The sequence below is a fragment of the Rhododendron vialii genome, chromosome 1a (genome assembly GCF_030253575.1).
Source record: "Rhododendron vialii isolate Sample 1 chromosome 1a, ASM3025357v1".
Classification (NCBI taxonomy): domain Eukaryota; kingdom Viridiplantae; phylum Streptophyta; class Magnoliopsida; order Ericales; family Ericaceae; genus Rhododendron; species Rhododendron vialii.
The window spans coordinates 9,978,789-9,992,041 of record NC_080557.1 but is presented as its reverse complement, the minus strand read 5'-3'; the positions used below and the strand labels follow the sequence as shown (position 1 = coordinate 9,992,041).

General features: G+C 41.0%; 1 protein-coding gene across 1 annotated transcript in view; it reads left to right on the top strand.

Moving 5' to 3' along the window:
- The window catches only part of LOC131300917 (receptor-like protein 9DC3), a 42,914-nt gene extending 29,878 nt beyond the window's left edge, over positions 1-13,036 (top strand). Inside the window, exon 2 of the mRNA XM_058326956.1 lies at positions 12,911-13,036. The gene's annotated coding sequence lies outside the window, so the exon portion shown is untranslated. The remainder of the gene's footprint in view (positions 1-12,910) is intronic.
- Positions 13,037-13,253: the final 217 nt, after the last annotated feature.

Below are 13,253 nucleotides of genomic sequence, written 5' to 3'. Positions count from 1 at the left end.
TGTTTTTCTATTATTCAGTAAATAGAGGCAGGCTTAGAGAGAGCAAACAGATCACGAGAGAGTCCACACTTAGTTCGTGTTCTAGACGTGTAGGGAATACGATAGAAGATCGTAAGGTACGGTCGAGCAGTATTCGTGGTTTATAGCAAGACGTGCTATAACAAGTTCAACCAGCATTCGTGTCGCAGGGAGTTGAGGTAGAACCCTAATTCCGCTTTATAGGGTTTTACAATTTTTGTTGTCTAATCTGTACGCGTCATTACTGGGTTTTGGGGATTCAGTTTCCCAACAGTGGTATCAGAGCAGGCTGTAATCACGCGTATGGATTAAACAAGCCATGTTGTCCGTAGGTTATAGAGGGTAGAACGTAGAACTGTGCTAACCCTTGTTTTGCAGCGTTCTTACCCAGCTATTATGGTCACATGATTTTTATTGGCTTTATGTGATTGGATCCCACGATAATTTTTTCGTGGTTATTGTTATTTATTGGGTACCACGATTATTTTTCGTGGTTGTAATAATTAACGTAGCATGTGTTATTTATTGGGTGCCACGATTATTTTTCGTGGTTGTAATAATTAACGTAGCATGTGAACTCCAATGGAGGCATAAGATCGATATTTGTATGTTTCTTCGATTGTAATAGCATTTGACGGTTATTCGGAGATCGAAGATGGTAGATACAAAAGATTCAAGTTATTCGGCTCGCAACAGTTTTTTTCCAGATTCGTAGGGTCTGATTGCAGGGCTATTTCGACCCAGTAGACATTGGAATCAGAAAATCTGTTCTTCACGAAAGTTGTAGATAATTGAATTTCGAATCCAACCCAATTTGAATCACTTCAATTGGAGGTCAGATGAAGAAGATATGGCCAAAATACTGAAGGCTGTGCAGTTTACGCGGGAATATGTTAAATCCGAAATTTCTTGCCTAAGCACGGTTGGATTTTGGTTTTCTTGATTGATTCAAACTATCTAAGTCTTCTACACAAGTATAGCCGAAGGATTTCAAGTTTGGAAGGACTTCTTATTGCTTAAGGATTTCAAGTTTGGAAGGATTCCTTGTTGCTCAAGGATTGCATCTTTGACGATTTCAAGTTTGGAAGGACTTCTTATTGCTTAAGGATTTCAAGTTTGGAAGGATTCCTTGTTGCTCAAGGATTGCATCTTTGACCATAATAGTTGGGATGCATATTTTATTATGTTTCCTAAATTATGTTTATGCATGTTTCTATGATTGTTTGCATATGTGATAGTTTACCATATTGGGACAACATGGTAATATATGGCTTTTGACCTAGATCACGTTTTTTGCAAACTTAAAATTTTTGATAACCCTCACAAATTTTTTTTAATAACTAAGTGGGAGAGGGAGTTTATTTTTATAAATCCCACGGTCTCCATTACTAGTATGTAGATGATGTAATTAATTTTGTGTGATGGTTTTAGAACCTTCCCCCCCATCGGGCAAAATTAATTATGCCCTCATCGGTACAGACTTCCTTAAAGGATAGGTCTATGATGATTGTTGTGTGAATTACTACACCATCTGAGGTAATTCATAACGGAACAATGGGTCATGGGGCTAGGTAATGGTATACACTTAGCTGTAAATAATAGTATCCTCACCATCTGAGTCACTATTATTATTTATAGGACCGAAGTTATATTGGCTATTTAATTTTGCTTGGCACGGTATAGTGTCTAGATAGTAAAATTAAAAGGTTGTGCCTATCTACACGAATGATAAAGAGTAGAGACTTTCCATCGAGGCATGCTCTTCACGGTGTGTAGGGTTGCCAATGTTTTTCTTTTAACATGTGGTAGAGGGAACCAATATTAAAATGAAATTCAAAATTTTTATTGCCCTTCATAATTGATTGTTATGTTATTTGATTCTCAGATTCAAAAATGGGCTCTTTCAATCCACTTGCCATTATTCTCAAAGAAAATAAACTTACTGGACCAAACTATGTTGACTGGAAAAGAAACTTGAATATTGTGTTAACTGCTAAGGGCCACAAATATGTGCTTACTACGGCGTGCCCTCCTATACCTGAAGAAAATGCCACAGAACAGGAAGCAAAGCCTTATAAAGATTGGGTTAAGGCTGATGAGATGGCGCGGTGTTATATTTTGGCTTCTATGTCGAATATATTGCAACATCAGCATCAAGCTATGGAAACTGCTTCTGATATGATGCTGAACCTCAAAGAAATGTTTGGGGATCAGAATCGGGCAGCAAGGCTAGTTACTATGAAAGAATTGGTGAGCATCATCCATGTTGAAGGGACCCCGGTTAGGGATCATGTTCTAAAGATGATAGCTCTTCTTAATGAACTAGAGATCCTTGGAGCTGAAATTGATGGGAAAACCCAGATCGATTTCGTTCTCAACTCACTGCAGTCTGAGAGTTTTAAGCAGTTTCGCCTGACTTATTCTATGAACAAAATGCATTTATCTTTGGCGGAACTTCTTAAGGAACTCCAAGCAGCTGAGGGTCTTTTGGTTGCGAAGAAACCACCATCAGTGCTAGTGACTGAGAAGGCTTCTACTTCTAAGCCGAAAGGCAAGAAGAAGCAGAATAAGTCTCAGAAAAAGGTTGTGGAGGCAGTTCATGCGCCTCAAGGTGGAGTGAAAAAGCCTACGGGCAAGTGTTTTCACTGCAAGCAGAAAGGACACTGGAAGAAGGAATGTCCGATTTTTCTCAATAAAGTGAACAAACAAGGTAAATCTTTTTCACTAGTTGTTGAATCATGTTTAGCAGTGTTATCTACCAGTACCTGGTGTGTAGATACGGGAGCCACTAATCATGTTTGCAATTCATTGCAGGGGTTCCAAGAAACCAGAAGACTCAGTGATGGGGAGATTTATCTACATATGGGAAATGCTACGAGAGTGGCAGCAGTTGCAGTAGGAAATATTTTTTTAAATTTTAGTAGTAATAGGAGTTTAATTTTGAGAGATTGTCTTTATGTTCCTACTATTAGAAGAAACTTGGTTTCAGTTTCTAAGTTAATAAAGGATGGATATTTGGTTTATTTTAGTGACTCTGTGGTTATTAAGTTAAATAAACGTTTTATCTGTTCTGGTTCATTGGTGGATGATCTCTACATTATAAATCCTATATTTCCTACAGTGCAACTGCATGAATTGAATAACACTAATAATTTACCATGCAAGAGAAAAGAGCCTTCGAAATTGAACCAAACGTATCTTTGGCACTTACGTCTTGGTCATATTAATTTGAATAGGATTTCTAGACTGGTTAGAGATGGACCTTTAGGTTCATTAGAAGTTAAGGAACTTCCAGTCTGTGAATCATGTTTGGAAGGTAAGATGACCAAAAGGCCTTTTTCAGCAAAAGGATATAGAGCCAAAGAGCCGTTAGAATTGGTTCACTCTGATTTGTGTGGGCCTATGAATGTCCAAGCTAGAGGTGGTTTTGAGTACTTTGTCACTTTTATTGACGATTACTCAAGATATGGATACATTTATTTGATGCGCCGTAAGTCCGAATGCTTTGAGAAATTCAGGGAGTATAGGGCGGAAACGGAAAAGCGTTTGGGTAAATGGCTCAAGACACTACGATCTGATCGTGGTGGTGAATACCTCTTAGGAGAGTTTAGGGACTACTTGTCAGCTGAAGGGATTACATCCCAATTGTCAGCTCCAGGTATGCCACAACAAAATGGTGTAGCAGAGAGAAAGAATAGGACTCTTATGGATATGGTAAGATCAATGATGAGTTATTCAGATTTACCAATTTCGTTTTGGGGACATGCACTAGAAACAGCAGCGTATATTCTTAACTTGGTACCATCTAAGTCAGTACCATCTACACCCACAGAACTATGGATTGGGCGCAAACCTAGTCTCCAGCATGTTCGGGTTTGGGGTAGTCCAGCACATGTGCTGAATGGGAACGCAGATAAGTTGGAATCGAGAACAGAAGTTTGCTTGTTTGTGGGGTACCCTAGAGGAACAAGAGGTGGACTGTTTTATAGTCCTGCGGATAAGAAGGTCATTGTTAGCACTAATGCCCGGTTCTTAGAAGAGGACTATGTGATAGACCACAAACCCAGAAGTAAAATTGTTCTAGAAGAATTGAGAGGAGAGAGACCGGCACAAACTTCTTTACCACCAATAGTGCAGGAGGAAATACCACAAGAGATATTTGTAGAGGCACCTATTGACACATCGGTACCTCGTCGTAGTGGGAGGGTTACTGTTCCACCCAGTCGGTATACGTTGTTGGGAGAGTTTTTTGAAATGATCCCTGATGATCAACATGCTAAACCCTGTAACTACAATGAGGCACTTCAAGATAAAGATGTGGAACTTTGGCAAAAGGCTATGAAATCAGAGATGGAGTCTATGTACTCTAATCGGGTCTGGGATCTTGTAGAACCACCTGAAGGGATTAAACCCATTGGGTGCAAGTGGATCTATAAGAAGAAGAGAGGGGCGGACGGGAAGGTGCATACCTTCAAAGCTAGGCTTGTTGCGAAAGGGTATACTCAGAAAGAAGGGATCGATTATGAGGAAACTTTTTCGCCAGTAGCCATGCTTAAGTCCATTCGGATTCTCTTATCCATTGCGGCTCATCTCGATTACGAGATTTGGCAAATGGATGTAAAGACCGCGTTCCTTAATGGAAATCTGGATGAGTGTATCTATATGGTGCAACCATATGGATTCATAGCAAAAGGTCAGGAGCACATGTTGTGCAAGCTTAAGAAGTCTATTTATGGGCTTAAGCAGGCATCTAGATCTTGGAACATTCGTTTTGATCAAGCAATCAAGTCTTTTGGTTTTGATCAATGTCCGGATGAGTCATGTGTGTACAAGAAGCGCAACGGAAAAGTTGTAGTGTTTTTAGTACTATATGTCGATGATATCCTGCTCATCGGAAACGATGTGGGAGTGTTATCTTCAGTGAAAGTGTGGTTATCCGGCCAATTCGAAATGAAGGACTTGGGAGAAGCTGGTCACATCCTAGGGATTAAGCTTATACGAGATCGCAAGAATAGGATGTTGGGCTTATCACAAGCTACTTATATCGATGTCATTCTAGCCCGTTTTAGCATGCAAGATTCCAAGAAAGGGTTCCTCCTTTTTAGACATGGAATCAATCTATCCAAGAATCAGTGTCCTAAAACACCTGAAGAGATGGAGAAAATGAAGGCAGTTCCTTATGCCTCGGCAGTAGGAAGCCTTATGTATGCTATGTTGTGTACTAGACCTGATATTTGCTTTGCCGTTGGCATGGTTAGCAGATTTCAGTCTAATCCAGGGCAAGAACATTGGACTGCAGTGAAACATATACTCAAGTATTTGAAAAGAACTAGAGATCATATGTTGGTGTTCCAGTCAGATAGTCTGGTACCTCATGGGTACACAGACTCAGACTTCATGTCAGATAGGGATTCCAGAAAGTCTACCTCAGGATATGTGTTTACCTTGGGAGGTGGAGCTATAAGTTGGAAGAGTATCAAACAATCTTGCATTGCTGATTCTACCATGGAGGCAGAGTATGTGGCAGCTTCTGAAGCAGCCAAGGAGGCTGTTTGGCTTAGAAACTTTTTGTTGGATCTGGAAGTGGTCCCTTCAGTGCAATCAGCCATTACACTCTATTGTGACAATAGCGGTGCAGTTGCTAATTCGAAGGAGCCAAGGACTCACAAGAAGGGCAAACACATTGAGCGTAAGTATCATCTGATTCGAGAGATCGTACAGAGAGGTGATGTTGCTGTGACCAAGATTGCATCAGCGAATAACCTGGTAGATCCTTTTACGAAGAGCTTACCAGCTAAGACTTTTGATAGTCACGTAGAAGGAATGGGAGTGAGATGCATGGCAGTATGGTTTTGAGTCTTAGTGGGAGTTTGTTAGGAGATTATGTAAAAGTTATGATTTTATATGATGGATTAATATTTAATTATTAATCAGTTTTATCCATTTTTGATGAGAATCTTTTATGGGCAATATTTGCATGATAATTTTGTATGTTGTGCATGTGTGTCTTTTATTCTACATAGTAGATAATCCAGTGCGTAGAGTACGGCTTACACACAGAAGATTGGATCATCGGTTCTTGTGGAATATAAGTTATGGTTCACAGTCTTAGATGGAATTTGACACACTATCGGTAGGACTGTAGCACAATATTTTAGTAGGTTTTTCTTGACTACAGGGAATGGTGTTAATTCCAACTCATTGTGCTAGTATACTTTGTGTGTATTGAACGGGACCGTATTGAGGTAATTGTCTTTATACTAACTTTATAAGATAATTGGAATCTCATGGTTATTATGAATACTTATGCTCTTAATTCAAAGATAATTATTAGAAGTATATATTTAATGTTGTTGACTTTGATTCATTAAAGAGTGAGATCTTTGTACGGTCAATAGTCTCGGTGAATTGGGTAGCAACATTATGTATATGACAACTATTAATTATTAATGGAATTCACGTCCCGATAGGGATTGATGATACCCCTTGAGTAAGCTTATAAGTTTCGATTATGTCAAACCCTGCAGGTGGATATTTGTATCCGACATATCGAATAAGTTAAGCGGATAGTCTCAAGTTAAGATGTTGATTAAGTGGGAGATTGTTAGTAATTTATTTTAATCAACGGGTATCTGTAATCTTAACGTGGGGAGATTAATGAGTATTTAATATCATGGAGCTCGTAATATAATTGAGATAAGGACGGGAGTGCAATTATAATTCTGTAGTGGGGTGAATTATAATTAGTGAAATAAGAAATAGAATCCTGGTGGGATTAAGTTTTCTTATTTACACTGGGAGCCCGGGCTTATTACTCCTTAGGTCCCTATCGTAGCCCTATATATACACGTTATGCTCTCTAGGTCAGGATGATGTTTTTCTATTATTCAGTAAATAGAGGCAGGCTTAGAGAGAGCAAACAGATCACGAGAGAGTCCACACTTGGTTCGTGTTCTAGACGTGTAGGGAATACGATAGAAGATCGTAAGGTACGGTCGAGCAGTATTCGTGGTTTATAGCAAGACGTGCTATAACAAGTTCAACCAGCGTTCGTGTCGCAGGGAGTTGAGGTAGAACCCTAATTCCGCTTTATAGGGTTTTACAATTTTTGTTGTCTAATCTGTACGCGTCATTACTGGGTTTTGGGGATTCAGTTTCCCAACAGTAGGGACATGAAGGCTTTGAGGTACGATTGAGTTTTGTCCTCCTTGGAGTTCTCGCTCGGCGAGGAACTCTTCGTAGGAGCAGAACTGTTCTACCGTCCTCATTAGCTCGTTCATTCCATGAGGGGCCCTTATTGCCAGCTCATCCAGGATCTTGCTTCCTGTTTCCAACCCATTCTTGAAGTTCCTTGCCGCCCAGTATTGATCAACACCGGGTATCTCGTTAAACAGTTGCCAGTAACGTTCGGCATACTTCCGAAGCGTCTCGCCGGGCCTCTTTCTCATCTGTGCCAAGGCATCTTCTTCCTTGGCTTGCTTGTTGCTAGTGATGAACCGATAGTTAAAAGCTCTTTCAAGCTCTTTGAAACTATGGATCGATCCATCCAGCTTCTAATTGATTGAACCAAAGCAAGCCGAGGCGCCCAAGACTTGAGGGGAATGCTTTGCACATGATGGCATCGTCGTCGGTGACGCAAAAGATGGTGCTTCTGTAACTGATGAGATGGGTGTATGCCTCGGTCGTACTGGGATCGAACTTCTGGAACTTGGGTAGATGTAGACCTAGCTTCGGCAACGTTGCTTGGATCTTGGCCGAGAAGGGTGATTCTGTCAGCTTTTTCAATTGGTACTCGTGGGTTGGCCGAGGGGGAAGACCTTCCCAAGCGTTTCGAGATTTCTTTGATGCTCGGAATTCTTGTTCCCTTTGTTTGCCTTCGTTCTCATCCTGCCGACGTTGGAATCCCCTCTCCCTCTTCTCTATGGGGACCTTTCTGTAGTCTTCTTCTGGAAGATTTTCGGTATGGTAAACCCTTCGTTGGCTAGGGCGATCGTCTTGTCGAACGACGACACTTACACTTCTTTCACGGTTTAGCCTCCGAGCGCTGACTGAATTTGTTGCTCGTCCTTCATAGGCCTTTTCCCGAGGGACTTCATCATGTTCAATCCGATGGCTCTGGGGACCTTTCCCGTTTCTTCTCGGCGTTCGACTTCTTTGCCGTTCGGCTTTGTATGGGATGAGAGCCTGATCGTTGTCTTGGAATTCCACGGTATCGTAGCTTTGGGAGCCCTGGGAGTATTCGTCTCCAGCCGATGAACTGGAGAAAATAGTATGCGGGCTCCCCTCTCGTCGTCCTTCTCTGCCTCTATATCCCGCACCATTGCCGAGACGTTTATGAACTGGTGAGAGCTGCTGCCTAAGGCGAGCGTTGTCCCCAGTTCGATGGTCTGTCAATGGTGGGTCCAGGCGGTCGTGGACTGAGATTCTTTTTGGCCGCGCGTCAACACCCAAAGGCGGAGGGGGTGGCAGATTTCCTCTCCGTCGCCGACCCTGAGATCCGGAGTGGGATGCCGTTGGAAATTCTTTGGCCTTAATTTTTTCGATTTCCATTCGTAGGATGGCTACATCAGCGTTGGTCTGTTCTTGTTGCTGTTTTAGCATTTGTACGTATGCTAGAGCATCTTCACTCAGGCCGACTCGACGTTGGATGGAAGAGCTCACGCCAGGAGGAGTAAATCCAGGAGGGTGAGATGGGGAGGCGGCGTTGATTCCAGTTTCAGAGGTGATGTGCAAAGAGGAACTGATGGGTTGAAAGAGAGGAGGTGGTGGTGGTGCTCCGCCCATTGTTCTTTGGAGGAGACTGGTGGAGATCTCGAGGGTTGAAGTTTTTAGGTACGAACGAGGCGGTCGAGGTGGAGGAGCCGCCGTGGATCTGAGAATCAAGTTCACGTCGGGTTCACCAAATTGTGGGGCTCCGTTCCGGATGGTTCGTCCTTTTTGAATGGTGGTTCGGGGTTAGCTCCTGTCTCCTTTGCTCAGTCCTGCAAAACGAAGCACGACTAAGAGACCACACCGGAGGTTCTCCGGGATGGCCCTCCGGTGCAAGAGTCAGTTTGCTTGCCAGGAAGAGTTAAAGATTGGGAGCTAGGGTTTTGTTTGAGCATACCTCTTCCAAGAAGGCATAATGGGATATTTATAGGAAACCCTTCGCTTGGTCTCCAAGATTGCACCAACGCTCGACATGCGTCGGCTGATGTCACTGTTGCATCACGTTTAGGGTTTTGCAACCGTTTTCATGATGAGCTGGCACCTTCACGTGCCACCATCATTGTTCTCATAACCGTTCGGATGACGTCACGACCATCATCATAGCCATGGTTGCTGTTCTGATGCGGATGAGCTGGACCGTCGGCCAAGCCATGCTCGGCACCGAGCATGTTGTGGGACCCTCGGCAGCTATCGAAACGATCGTATCCTCCTTCCCGAGCAGGTGTAGGGAATGGAGCATTAAAGGAGGTGTAATTAGAGGAACCCTCGGCAACAGGGACCCTCGGCCACGGTTGCTGATCCGAATGTCCAGGGAAAGATGTCTTGGAGTTGAAAGTAATTCTAGATCACGCTCGGAATGGCCCGAGCCATTCTGCTCGGCCTGCTACAAAGGAGATATTATCATTACACATTTGACATCATTTTTTATTGTCACTTTCCAAAATTATCCTCCTCTTCTACCCATTATCTCCTTACTCAGTAACTTTTCAAGAGTAGAAAACAATAATTGTACAATACTTTTACCTCTTAACTTTTCAAAATGAATATATAGTACTTATTAAGGGAGAGCTCAAAAATGAAATACTAGACTATTATTTGGGGAGGAAGGGATGGAGTAGTTGTTTTGTCATGGTGATTGTGTGGGTATTGTTCACCCGTTTGTTGATCTTTTTTTGATCAATAATTTTCCTTTGAATCTGACAGTTCAGAACGATTTTAGGAACTCCAAAATGTAAACAAACTACCAAAAAGTTCGATCAATAATTTTGCTATGGCAAATATATATATATATATTTTTGTACGTTGTTCGCTATTTATTTGTACAAGATTTGGGTCAAATTTTTACGTCTCGATGTGAGAAATCGAAAAAGTTTAAAATTTTCGACCTAAATTGAAAAAACTTTGAGAGGAGGGAAAACAACGATAAAAAATAAAATCATACGACTCAGACTTGTGAGAATGCAACATCCAATGGACCTTTGGTTGGTGGACATCTTATTCTTGGTATAATAATGCAAACGAGAGGTCTAATCTAATGGGCCATCATTTGCTTGCTTCCACGATGGGTTGTCCACTCAATTAAAAGCATGGCCATGAAACACATTTTGTGACTAAAACTTAAAGGCCGGCATGGTCTTCATTCATACACTGAGGTATCACTCACTAATTAACTTGGCTAGTGATTGAGATTTCCAAGTCAAGTCAATTGATCATACTTTTGGAGGGGAGCTGATCCCTGAAGGAATTGAGGAAAATATATTTTTTAGTGACCAAGAGTTTTCAACATATTGACTTGACTTGGAAGTCTGAGTCAGTGAGGGGTATTGCTCGAGTACTTCATTATAGAGGGCCGGCAAGCTAGAGTACTCCCACCACTGCCATTAGCACCCTAATCCACTGCTCATCAATCTTCTCTTTTTCTCAACCTGTCGTTTCTTTTTCATTTCAACAAAGGATCGATGGGGTTATTAATGTAGCTATTTCAATTCCTTATCTATTTCTCCCAATATCAGCTTGCTTTTTCCTCATCGTCTCCCTCGTCTTTTTCTTCTTCTACACACCCTTTGTATCATCATGACCAGACGATTTGCAACGCGAGATCTCTTGAGATTCTTTATTTGCTCACAACAATTTGAGCGGTGCGGTTCCACAATGTTTGGGAAATTTTAGTAGTGCTCTCTCGGTTTTGAATCTGCGCTCCAATAGATTCACGGGAACCCTTCCCTTGCCATTTGCAAAGCCCATGGCCAATGTACTACGAAGTCTTGATTTGAGTGGAAATCAATTTGAAGGACCACTGCCAAGATCTTTGGAAGATTGTACAAGCTTGGAAGTTCTAAACGTCGGAAACAACAAAATTAACAACACATTTCCATATTGGTTGGAGACTCTTCCTCAAATATTGCAGGTTCTTGTCATACGATCCAACCAATTTCATGGTCCCGTAAACACTTCGAATAGTAAGTTTTCATTTCCTAAGCTTCGAATCGTTGACCTATCCTACAATAAGTTCAGTGGCCATTTGCCAATGAGATATTTCGAATATTTCCAAGCTATGAAAAATAAAACTATGCCGAACAAAAAATACATGAGTGATGAAAATAGTTATTATCATGATTCTATCGTAGTGACACTAAAGGGCATTGAGATCGAAATGCAGAGAATTTTTAGTATCTTCATAACAATTGACTTTTCATCCAACAATTTCAGCGGAGAGATTCCAAATGTCATTGGAAAGCTCAATTCCCTCATAGTGCTTAATATTTCTCATAACAGCCTTACAAGCCATATTCCAGAATCTTTGGGAAACTTAACAAGCCTTGAATCATTAGACATTTCCTCTAACCAACTCACTGGGAGAATTCCAAGCCAATTAGCCAGTTTGACGTTTCTTGAAGTCTTGAACCTGTCATTGAATTGTCTCCATGGTCCCATACCCTACGGTCCACAATTTAATACATTTCAGAATGGTTCATATGCTGGGAACTTAGAACTATGTGGGTTGCCATTGTCGAAGAAATGTGAAGATAATCAGACGAAAGTATATCCATCGGTGTTACTACAGGAGGAAGATGATCACAATTTTGATGGATTTTTTTGGAAAATTGTGGCAATAGGTTATGGTTGTGGAATGACAATAGGACTCCTTCTCGGATCTCTCATGTTCTTAATTGGTAGACCTAAGTTATTTGTTAGACTTGCTGAAAGAAAAATGCCCAAAAAGGTGATAAGATTGAGAAGAACGCTTATAGGCTCAGTGGGAAGAAGAAAGTAGCAAACATTAGTCGTATTTTCAGGGATAAGCTCTTAACGCAGTACTTACAATATTTCACCATTGTTGAATTAGGTTATAACTATGTTGGCCATTATTTATTACTCCTATTTATTTATTTATTTTGCAATCTAGTAGGTAAATTTGAAATGGCCCTCCTATAGAGTACTTCATCTGGTTACATTTTGAGGCTAGTACTATTCCTATCTTTCTACACGTTAGACATAATCTGTGGCTCTTTTTTCTTTCTTTGTTTATCTGTATCAGATACTTTCAAAAGTTAGCATAAAAAATTCAAATTTGTTATGGATTTAGGCTCCCAAGCAGGCGCTAACTTCAAATTCCCATACAATAATTATCAGTATAGCATCCGATATGTTCATTATGCTGTTTGAAATTGCTTCCTCTATTTTGCCTTTATGATGATCGAATTCCAGTTTCAATCATTAGGTACCCATAAGATAGACTCGGTAGTTCAATAAGAATCATCTTTTTTATACACTTATTTCTCCACCTTGTATACGTCACAGGTGCTATGTCAATAAGATATTGGCGCCTGTTTGATTGCTCGGATTAGATATACGATCGGATTTGTCTCCTAAATGTGTGTTTCTTTCGAACTACGAATAATTTGGGAAAATTTGGAGCACTTCTAGAATATTCTGGTTCTAGAACGATCTACCAAATTGTGTTATTTGGGCCGTTTCGCATCAACCATTCATGGGTTGCACCTCCACAAGTACTTCTTCAGGCCTCTGCATCACATACGATAGAGTAGACTGGATTTATTGCCTCGTGCACAAACACACACACACACACACAAAAAAAAAAAAAGGCCTAAGTCTACAGAATTATTTGGCTTTTGTATTTGAACTCACATGTTTTTCTTTCTATCTGATATTCCCGTTGCAGTGAAAGACGGAGGAAGCTCTTGTTGCCACTTGAGATAAAGTCGCAGCAATGTACGATAAGATGAGCAAGAAAAAATGACGAGTTTGGCCTGCCTTTCATACTATCGTTGTAAAACTTCTCGTAGGAGAAGCTATGAAGTATAGGGGGGTGTTGGTTTAGGTTACCTATAGCTTGTGGTTGTTTGAGATTTCGGATGTACGTTTGATTTTGTTGCATCCTTGTACTGTGGTCTGGTGTTGTCTGTGGTTTGCTTTATTTTACCGGAATGAATTCCGTTGTGTGCTCTTTCTCAATTTTGTTGATTTTACTTTTCATAAACAGATTCTGGGGTAGTGGTGGAGGG